Source organism: Diceros bicornis, chromosome 2, assembly GCF_020826845.1.
Source record: "Diceros bicornis minor isolate mBicDic1 chromosome 2, mDicBic1.mat.cur, whole genome shotgun sequence".
Classification (NCBI taxonomy): Eukaryota; Metazoa; Chordata; class Mammalia; order Perissodactyla; family Rhinocerotidae; genus Diceros; species Diceros bicornis.
In genome coordinates this window covers 74893893-74905345 of record NC_080741.1, presented here as the reverse complement: position 1 = coordinate 74905345, position 11453 = coordinate 74893893, and positions in this window count along the sequence as shown.

The following is an 11453-nucleotide window of genomic DNA, read 5'->3' as shown; positions in this document are numbered from 1 at the left end:
TCTTAGAAAAAAAGAAAGAGAAAGAAATTCCTGAGCATGCCAGAATAAATTGTTAGATAATTTTTTATATAATCTTGGAGTGTGGTAGGCCCTTTGAAGTATATAATAAAAGCCACAATCCATAAAAGATTGATTTATACATAAAATCAAATATTTCTGTATGGCAAAAAACAACAAAACATTGGCAAAGTTGAAAGACAGACAACAAACTTTAAAAAAAATTGCAATTCATATAACAGACAAAGGATTCTTGCAAATTATTAAGAAAAAGATCAACATTTCAATAAAAAAGAACAGTTTGCAGAAAAAGAAATAAATGGAAAAAAGCTCCATTTCTCTCATAATAAGGTATCATTTTCACTTAATAAATTGGGAAAGATCAAGTGAAATTCACTGTTGGAGAGAGCATGGTCAAACAGGTACTCCAATTGTACTGCTGAAAGTTTAAATTGATACAATACCATGATGAGCAATTTGGCAATATATTCAAAATTATAAATGGACATATATTTTGATGCAGCAATTCTACTTGCAGGGATTTATCCTGCATATGTGCTCGAACGTGTGTGAAATAATGTGGGTACTAGCTTATTTAATACATAAGTTTTTGTAATAGCAAAAGATTAGAAACAATCTAAATGCTTATCAATAGGAGATTTGTTAAATAAATTGTGCTATATCTACACAATGGAATATTACACAGCTGTTAAAAAGGATGAGGAAGCTCTTTATGTACTAATGTGAAATGATATCCATAACCTATTGCAAAATAAAAGGTAAACAAGAAACTATAGTCATCAGTTATCTCCAGAAAAGAGACAACTGGGAAAGAGACTTTCACTGCACATCCCTTTATCTTTGGAAATGTAAACCCTCTGAGTGTATTACTTAGTCCAGAAATAAATAAATAAAATTTGAGATAAATAAAAGCTGTTGCCACTTTGATTGTTTTTACGTAAACAGTTCAGTACGTTATTTGGTGTTTTGACTATCTAAAGATCTTTCAGGACTTTCATGTTATCTTTGTTTTTATGGAGTTGTATTTTAAGTATAAATCCTCCAAACAAGAATACCAAATAAAGCATAATTTTTCTGAATGTGTAATTTTCTACTGGGATATTACCCGATTGAATTTTTCAGGTCAGAGCTGGTAGTAGGCTCTGAGAATTCTGAGAATGACCCCTAAGTTCACCTAGTTTTATTAGAACACAGCCATGTTCGTTTGTTTGTGTATTGTCCATGGCTTCTTTTGTGCTGTAATACAGAATAGAATAGTCAAGATGAGGAGCTGTATGGCCTGCAAAATCGACAATCTGTACTATTTATCCCTTTTTAGGAAAAGTTTGCCAACCCCTGGCTTAAGCCCTTTTGAGTTGGGTCTTGATGAAGATTCCTGCCTTGACCAAACTCTATCCAGGTTCTTCTGAGCCCTTTCCCAACTGGGCCTCAACTTGGCCTACAGAGACTTGAACAAAGCACTAACACAGTTTCTAACAGCTCAAAGCCCCATCCCTAGGATGACCCTCATCTCCCTTAAAGTGCCTGCCTGAGAAAACTCAAGGCTGCCAAAAGAATGTACAGTAGTCCCCCCTTATCCACAGAGGATACCTTCCAAGACCCCCAGTGGACGCCTGATACCATGGATACTACCGAAGCCTATATATACTATGCTTTTTCCTTTACGGACTTACCTATGATAAAGTTTAATGTATAAATTAGTCACAGTAAGAGATTAACAACAATTATAACAAAATATTGTAATAAGTTATGTGAATGTGGTCTCTCTCTCTCTCAAAATATCTTATTGTTCTGTACTCCTCTTTCTTCTTTTTGTGACAATGTGAGATAACATGCCTACGTGATGAGATGAAGTGAGGTGAATGACGTAGGCATGGTGATGTAGCTTTAGGCTATTAGTGACTTTCTGATGATCCGTCAGAGGAGGATTATCTGCTTCCAGATGGCTGTACTGTTTGTTCCAGCCAACACCTGGAGATGGGGCTTCTGTCTCCCAGCCTCTGTGGGAGGGGAGGAGCCTAACTTCAATAAGCATCAGTTAGCAAACCCAGGTGGGTGTCACATGGACCAACCTCCTCTTCCCACTTTTTGTAATTATCACTTCCCTGACTTTACTGAGACCCTGCTCACCCCCTTCCCTACTTCCTCTTTCTCCCTTTAAAACACTCGGTCACCTCTGTACAAATCGGAGTTCAATTCACACTGGATTCTTTTCCCTGTTGCAGTAGTATATTACCTATTAAAATCTGTCCTTACCACTTTAACTAATGTTGGACTTTATCTCTGACAGTATCCTAGGGTACCTGCCATGTATAATCCCTTCCCCTTGAGGGTGGGCAGGACCTATGAATATATGGGATATCACTCCCTTGACTAGGGTACATTATGAGACCCACTTGGCAGATTAGAGAGAGTCATTCTCCCTCCGGCCTTGAAGAAGTGAGGTGTCATATTGTGTGGGGCCTATGGGAGGCACGGAACAGAGAAAGGCATCTAGGAACTGAGAACAGCCTCGCACCAACAGCCAGCAAAAAACCAGGGACCTCAGTCCTACAGCTATAAGGAACTAAATTCTGTTGACTTGGGAATCTCTGAGCAGAGCACCTTAAGCCGTGCCTGGGCTTCTGACCCACAGAAACTGTTTGTGTTTTTTAAGCCGCTAAATTTGTGGTAATTTGTTACACAGCAATAGAAAACTAATGTGGATCATAATGCTGGTAGCCTGCCTAAAAGCAACCACTCACACATACCTCACCTTCTTTCCCAGTCTTGGGAAGTGAATCAAGTGTCATCTTAGGAGGCGTCTATGGAAGTTTTCCTTGCTCCTAAAAAAAGGACACAAGAGAGATTTCTGGCCTTTGGACACTCTTGTGTGAAGATATAATACTTTGAGCTGCTGTAGCCATGACCGGGAGGCGCCAAGACTGAGGACACAGCCTGCACTAAGCTGAGCAGAGCTGAGGAGATGGAAAGAATCTAGATCCTTGATTAAGTTGTGGAGCTGCTGAATTAACCAAACCAGAAGCTAACCCTCCCTTGGAACTTCTTGCTACTTATAAGATAATAAAGTCACTTACTGTTTAAAACCAGGGGTCAGCAAACTACAAACCCCAGCTCATTGCCTGTTTCTGTAAATAAAATTTTATTAGAACACAGCCCTGCCCATTGGTTCACATAATGTCCACGGCTGCTTTCATGCTACAACACAGTGGACTAGTGGGGACAAGAAGCTACGTGGTGCAGAAACCCTACCATCTTCACTATTTGTCCCTAGATAGGAAAAGTTTGCCAACCCCTGGTTTAAACCATTTTGATTTGGTCTCACATTATTTGCAGCTTAAAAACATTCACACAATTTTGATCTCTTTCATTCTGATGAAAAGTGAAATAACACTAAACTGAAACTGATAATAATGACTATGCATGTTTTTAAGTAAACCTTTATTGAAGTATACCATACATATATAAAAGTTTAAAAATCATTATTGTACAGCTCAATGAATTTTTGCAAAGCGAATATACTTGTGTAATCATCACCAAGCCCCAGAAGCTCACTTGTCCCCCCTTCAGTCACCATATCTCCCTCCCCAAGGACAGCCACTGTTCATATTTCTACCAGAATAGATCTCCATAGCCTAATTTTGACTGTTTATAATCTTCATATAAATGGGTTCATGTATGTGTCCTTTTGTGTCTAGCTTCTTTTGCTCAGCATTTTGTTTGTGAAATTCATGCATGTTGTGTGTAGCAGTAGTTCATTTATTCTCATTGCTATGTAATATTCCCTTGTATGAGTATGTCACAATTTATTTATCCATTCTACAGTTAAGTAGTTTCCATTTTTTGACTCTTATGAATAGCACTCCTGTGAATAATATAAATTTTTGGTGCATTATATACACCTTTATATATAAGTTATATATACATATATAAGTTAAATAAATATGCGTAACTAACATATATACACTGTTGGAGTGGAACTATGGGTCATTCATGCGTGATTTTTATTATGGCTCTGCAAGTGATACAATGTCAGAAAGTACATCATTTGACTGAATAAAAATTTGGTCTTGTTCCCATTTTACTTTCACATCGAGATTAATTTAGCAGAGTACCAGGCTCAAAAGACCACACACAATCAGATGAATAACTAATTAACTGAAAAATTAAAACAATTGCCAACAAGCTGATTTCCCTTCCACAGCCCGCACGGTTACTTTAAGGAAGTTTCAAACTGCCTGCTTGGAGACTAATTGTTTAAGCAGCTGAATTCACATCAGTGCTTCCTTTGGAACGTTGGGAAGGCTCAGATGGCCTTGGCATGTTGCTAAGTCACAGAGGTGCATTTTCTAGGACATGTTCCTCACTTTGAGGAAAAAGTGATGAAAAGTTATAGATGGATGGTGCGGCAAGAAGCCTCAGTAACTGAGAGCTCCAAAAAATAAGAAAGGCAGACTTGCCGCAGTCAAGTCCCACTGACTCGCTACTTAGCAACCCTGTTAGAAAGAAAAGCCACAGAAAGTCAAGATTTCATTAGAGGGCACTTTCTCCTATTCCAGCCACCTCTGACTGTTAACTTCTGCCTTATTGTTCCCTTCTTCACTCAAGCAGCATTCTCCAAGGGCCTGAAAACTGTTTATCTACGATTTTTTCCAAGCAGCACCCAAGGATTGCATGGATAACATATCGTAGTCTTACAGAAATCAGGAAATTTAAGAGAAGCAAGAGTCTACAAGAGCAGTAAGAAGACCAATTATTAGGCATGCGCGTTTGATTGAAGTTCGTTTTCCACTCATCAGTTGATATCAGACCCGTAGAGAAGATTCAATCTGATAATTATGAAGATGACTCATCAGTGGCCACAGAGTTCTAGGGTCACATTCAGGGCTCTGTGGTTTTGAGTTGCTGTCCTCCCAACAAGATAGCAAACTGCAAATTGAACTATTTTGACCTATCTCTTCTGTTTGGCCAACTATATAAGGTAAAGATTTCTTTAAGAAAGAAAGGAAGAGAGAGAGAGAAAGAGAGAAGGATAAAAAGGCATGTGTTCTAGGCAGAATCCTGAGAAATAGCTCACCACGCAACCTTTCCACAGCAGAGCAGAGCACGTCTTCCTACCCCAGTGGTCTGCTCCACGTGTGATATGGGCAAATCTCAGGGTTAGTTCAACTTTTTTTAGAAACTCAAGTATCTCCTTCAGCCTCCAAGAGCCAATAACAGATTGCTAGCTACAAGGCAGCCCTTGTGTTGTAGACCCTGCTACAGTCTTTCTCTAAAACAGGTCATAAAAGTCTGAAAAGAAAGAGGAGAAAAGGATTTTTCCCTCTGCACCTTCATAACTGAATAATACACAGGAGAATTGGGCAGAATATTCCAAGCTTTAGAAGTATAGATACAGCAGCTATCAGTGGCCACCTTGTCCAGGGAAGTGCTGTCTGATTTTCAATATTCTTTCCCATCATGAAACCAAAAAAAGTGTCCTAATTTTAATTTAGAAAATACAATCACAGAATTCTACTGCTAGTTTGTGGGCACCTTTAGCAATCTGTAGGCTCTGTATCATCCATCGAGAATCATTTCTGGTTTGCAAAAAGCTTTTGGCTCTTAGAAGCTATAAACAGCATCCTATTTTAATTTTGAAAATCTCATTTTTACCCCCCAACTCTTGAAAGAGAACTTTTCCCTCCTCGGTTTCCAGAAGACTTATCTTGAAAGTTGTCTGCAGACATTTATTACTCTTCGTCACACTCCTATGAGGTGGCTAAGGTCTGTTATCCCCATTTTATTGCTGAGGAAATTGAGATAGTTATGAAGTTGAGTGCTTCGCCGAAGGTCACGCACTGAGTCAGGGGCAGAACTCGCTGTTCCTGGCAGCCTCACCAACCTCAGCTGCCTCGCCTCTATTTGAACTGCCTTAAAATAAGACTTTAAAAGAATTCTGATGAGAAGATTGAAACTCTGCAGTGTTTTATTTGTTAAGGGTGACTTGGTAACTGCCTTTATTAATGTTATTCATTGACTTACAGTCAGAAGGCATTCATTTACTAGATGCTCAGCCTAAGAGGGACTATTTTCCTCATTTTTCACTGGTTATAATAGAACACTTCTCTGTAACCATATGAGACGACGGTTACATCAGACACCATTAAAGCATGAATTGTTGTCCTTTTGGCCTCTAAGAGAATGAATCTCTCCTTTCTGCTTCTGTACAAACTCCTTATCATGGCCTCACGTCACTTTCCCACCTGGTAAGGCCACCCTCCAGCCACGCAGGTGCTTCTGAAAGTGAATCACCCACTGGTTCCAGAACGCACCCTCGCATTCCAGCCTCTCCGACCCCCTCTTCACATCACCCACCTCTATCCTTCAAAATCTCCTGTTATCTTCAAGGTTCATCTTAAGAATCACCTGCCTAATTAACCACTCCCTATTTCCCCACCAACCCTGGTGTCTTCCTTTGAAGCCCTTATCTGTCGCCATCTTCTTTTATAGCCTAGCTTACTAGCCCTATGCCCCTTATGTCTAGATTATAAACTACTTATGGGCAGGGAAGGTTTTACTCATCTTTGCACAGTCTGAGATACAAAATGCAATTCGCCTCACAGAGTAGGGAACTGCTTACTACAGGGGTGGGCAAACTTTCTGCAAAAGACCAGTTAGTAAATATTTTGGGCTTTGCCAGCCACGAACAGTTGCTGTTGACTCTTCTTTGCTTTCTTTGTTATAATCCTCTAAAAATATAAAAACCATCCGTAGCTCCCAGATCAGCTGGGGGCTAGATTTGGCCCTCGGGCATAGTTTGCCTGCCCCCTGGCTTGGTAAATATTTCTTGGATTGTCATCCATGGTCTTGAAGTATGTTGGAAATTACTTATTTTGTATTTATGGAAATTTTAGCATAATTGATGACGTTTATACTGGTTTAAAGATAACTATTCTAATGGAGAATGCTTTCTTCCATTTTTCTAATATTGTGAAAGATCAGTTGCAGCACATAGCCCAAATAAATTTTTATACTCTTCTTGTACTTTTAAAAGAAATCCCATAGTATTGTATCTGTATTTATTTTATTTTAAAAGTCCAAATAGTTAAAACATGGGTGAAACTCGGCATTCACATATGTAGAAGTATGACCTTGCAAAATCCACGCATGCATCTTTTTGCGTCATTAAAGGGCCAAATTCCATCACATTTACTGAAGATTCTGCCAGAGCTATTGAGGCCTCCTGGCTTTGTTAGGCCGTGGGATAATAAAACTAGCCCTGCCACACTGATAGGATTGTTTTTTTAAGGTGTTGCAAAATGTTTCATTTGTCCTGTCAATGATTGCTCTGAAGCAGGATCTTGGACAAGTTAATATTTATAATGCCTGAAACTCTACAGAGGACAAAGAAATGGTCCCTTTCAAGTCTCACTGACCTGGGTTACAGTTTAGTGCCCACACAATGCCATCCTCACCACCTCCCTGGCCCCAGGAATACTGCAAAGTAATAAGCATTAACTGTTTAGTCATTTCCTGTATCACGTTTGTCAGACATCATAGCCTTTCCCTATTAACATATCTGACTGAGTTACAGTTCAAACAGCCGGTTTCCATATCAGCAGCTGTTTGGTTTAATATCTTTTCAGCAAAGGCGCCATGGGGAGCCTTTCGGAAAACTTCACATTAATACTTGTGCCTGTTTTCCTGAGGAGATCCAGCTGAGGGGAGGGCTGACTCCTATTGCTGATAATTTGCCAGAGGGTGTGATTTGTAAAAATTTGCGGATGAAATTGTCTGAAAGATGTCACACCTGAACTTCAGTGAAATTTCCTTGTGTGTTGAAGGGCATGTCATGATTTTATTAGTATGCTAAAGGTTAGTCTGCCTTGGGAGAGTGCAGACACACTGTAATGGATGGTTGCTCTGCCTCTATGAAAGAAAGATGGACAGGAGGATAATAACCCCAGCCTTGAAGACCGCGTTAATTACAGCATGTTGACCTCTCCCTTTCTTTTTCTTTTTTTTTTGGGGGGGAGGAGGACTAGTCCTAAGGTAACATCTGATGCCAATCCTCCCCTTTTTTCTTGAGGAAGATTGGCCCTGGGCTAACATCCGTGCCCATCTTCCTCCACTTTATACGGGACACCGCCACAGCATGGCCTGACAAGTGGTGCGTCTGTGCGCATCCAGGATCAGAACCTGTGAACCCCAGGCCGCCACAGCGGAGCGCGCGCACTTAACCGCTGCACCACCGGCCGGCCCCGACTTCCCCCCTTTTGATAGGGAAAGCCATAATGTTTCAAATAGAAAGTCCCCTTAGCTAGGTGACCAATGAAGGAAGCGGAAAACAGCAAGAAGGAAGGTATGATATTTTCTTGTAAAAATACTCTTCACAATTAGAACTATTTAACACATAATAAGAATATGTGGTCTAAGGCAGTAAAGAATTTTATCAAAAATAACCTTGTCCTGTAAAAGTGAAGCTGATCTATGGTAAATTTGTAAAATATCTTTGTCTCATCAAAAGACAGTGGATTTTCATGCTAGAAATAACCATAATTCTTAAAAAAAATATTTTATATTTAGAAAATGTCATTTCCTATATCTAAAATGGCTCTTGGAGATGGAAAAATACAACAAACTGATACTGTGCTGAATTAAGTGTACTTTCTAAACTTTGAACAACCCTGGAGAATCACTATTTTCTATTCGATTGATTATTTTCTGGTCTATGTTTTGGAAATAGGTGAGAAGAAATAGTAGAAAATGTATTGTCTCTTGGTTTTTAATTCTCAGCCTGGATATGTCTGGATTCAGAGTCTATCAGGTTGAATCATATGAAATTGCTACTTATTTAGGCCAAAAATCATCAAATATTGGCAATTTCATAAGTAGTTGCTGGGTTCCACTTCGATGTTTCTTCTTTGTTATGCTTGTGCTGGCCATGGGTAAATCGGATAAAATTTTATTTACAGGATAAAAATTTATCCATAGACAGGATAATAAACAATAATAGATAAAACATAAGAGATAGAAAATAGATAATGATAGATGATAGATAGTAGATAGATATCTGTTCAGATGATAGATAATCATACATGATGGACAGAAGTTCTGGCTGCAAGCATCGTGTACCTGCAGAAGAGTAATTTATCCCTTCCAATCTTTTGGAAGGAAAAATAGAAACTTTCTCTTTTTCAAAGTAAAACACTCTATTACAAGCATTCTTTTAACCTGCCCCAAGTTAGGGGTTTTGAAGTCCTCTATTTCTTTCCTCTATGAGCTGATCATAATGATAACCGTAGTTAACATTTATTGAATACCTACTAAGTGCCAGTGTCTGTAATAAGGTCTTTACATTTTCTCATTTCCTCCTCAAAACAACTCTATGAGGTAAGTATTATAATCCCTGTTTTGCAGATGACACTTTTGGAAGAGCAAGACAGCTCAAAACTTGTTTTTGAGCCTACTTTGTATTTGATTAAGTAGAAGGAAGACCAGAGAGATGAAGAAAAATTTTAGCCAGTCAACCTGCATATCCTTGTGTCAAACAAACATAGCCTTGGTGTCAAAATCTAGGAATCTCCATTGACGTGGTTTGGTAGCACATCATACTTATCCTTGAATTTGAACTTTAAAATCTTACTTTGGGACATGGCGATATGACCTCAGAACTTAATTAACCTCTCAGTACATCATTATCCTTATCTATAAAATAACATAAAATTATCTACCTCATAGAGGCATTGAGATTTCCAGTGATACTCGACATCTTCAGATGAAGTTGAATACAAAGTAGTATAACCTATTCTAAAACTGGAGAGAATCATTCTTTGGTTAGTCTGCTTTCATAATAATTGCTGTCTCTCGTTTGTAAGTTTGTGGCAACAGATGGACAAGAGAAAAATTAGAATCCATAGAAAACATTCCGATAGATATCAGTTTTATAGATTTATAGTTTCTTGTCTTAAACTATACTTTTCAACAAAAATCTTTTGAGTATGAGATGTATTTTTAAAAGTATATAGGATTTTAGTAATTTATAGCCGCTGTACATCCTCCACATTCTATATTATAAAGAATAGGAAAGAAAAACAGATGGAATTATTGCCACTCTACAAAGAGCATATACTCATGGAAACCTTCCTACAAAACCTGAGTGGTCGCGTGAAAATGATTTACTTTCCTGAAGATTGCACATGAGTCAACAGCACAACTACATAATGTTGTTTTAATTCTCCAAGTTGCAGAATTATCCAGAGGAAAGAGAGCTGATTTTTTTAATGATAGCTAAAGACATCTTTGAAGACAGTTGAATCTGGGTTGGCAAGGCAAAAAGTCAAACAGCAGATCAAAACAAGAGAGGAAAACTGTGACTAAAATAAAAGTGATGATATGTTCATGTAATTTAAACATTCAAGTCTGTGTAAGTGAATTAAAGAATTTTCTCTGAAAGGTTCTGGTAATTTCTCACCAGTTGTTAGATAGACCAAATAGTTTAAAACAATCTGTAAAGGTTGAATTAAGGTCCTGATTTTGAAAGATTATTAGTAAGGCAGATGGTGACAAAAAATTATCACCAAGTAATGATTATCGACACAGCAAAATCAAGCCGTCCAATTGGTATTGCCCATTCTTTGCCTACTTTGCACGTCTCAATCTCACCTCCCATGTACACCCATTGTCCTGTCATTTCACAGTTCTTTCTTTCAACAAGGAGCGAGGTTGTTTATATAACACAGCTGTCAAAAAGGAACACCCAAGGAGAGAAGAAAATCGAGGAGATAGGATGCAAGGATAAAGACCTGTTCCTAAAATTCCACGACCACTCGTATCCTTCACATACACAACTCGACTCCAATTTAGAGAGGTGCTTCTCAAGAAAACATTATTTTACAACGATTTAAACACTTGTTTTTCCAAATTACCTAAGTCACTTTTCTTCAGATTAGCTACTTTACAAAAGAGTCTAATTTATTAGTGAAAAAACAGACTTGACTAATGAGTGAGCTCTGGGAATAGGTGTCTGGGTATCCGAGAAGCATTAACTCATACAAATAAGTTGGAACAATGACTACAGCTGGGAAAAGAACAGAGATGGAACAAGCAGTTGCCTAGGGCAGTGAATTACCAAGGGCAGCCCGAGTGGCTTCTGTGGGAGTAAACACAGCCCTCAAACTTGGATATTACCCGCTTTGCTCAGGGTAGGACAATCTGTAGATCAGGTACTCACCAGAGAAGTTAAGCAACCACTCTACTGGGCTCAGGCGTGGATGACAGATGGATGTTTCAAAAGTGAATATTCAGAGTTCAGGGTGCAATTTAATGCTTTCACTAATTTGGCTCCATAGGAGTATACTGCATTGGCTATAAGCCAAGATTGCCTTCTGTCCTTGCCTCCTGTCCTTGCCTCCAGCCCAGTTTATACTCCAGGCTGCTGAGTATAAACTAAA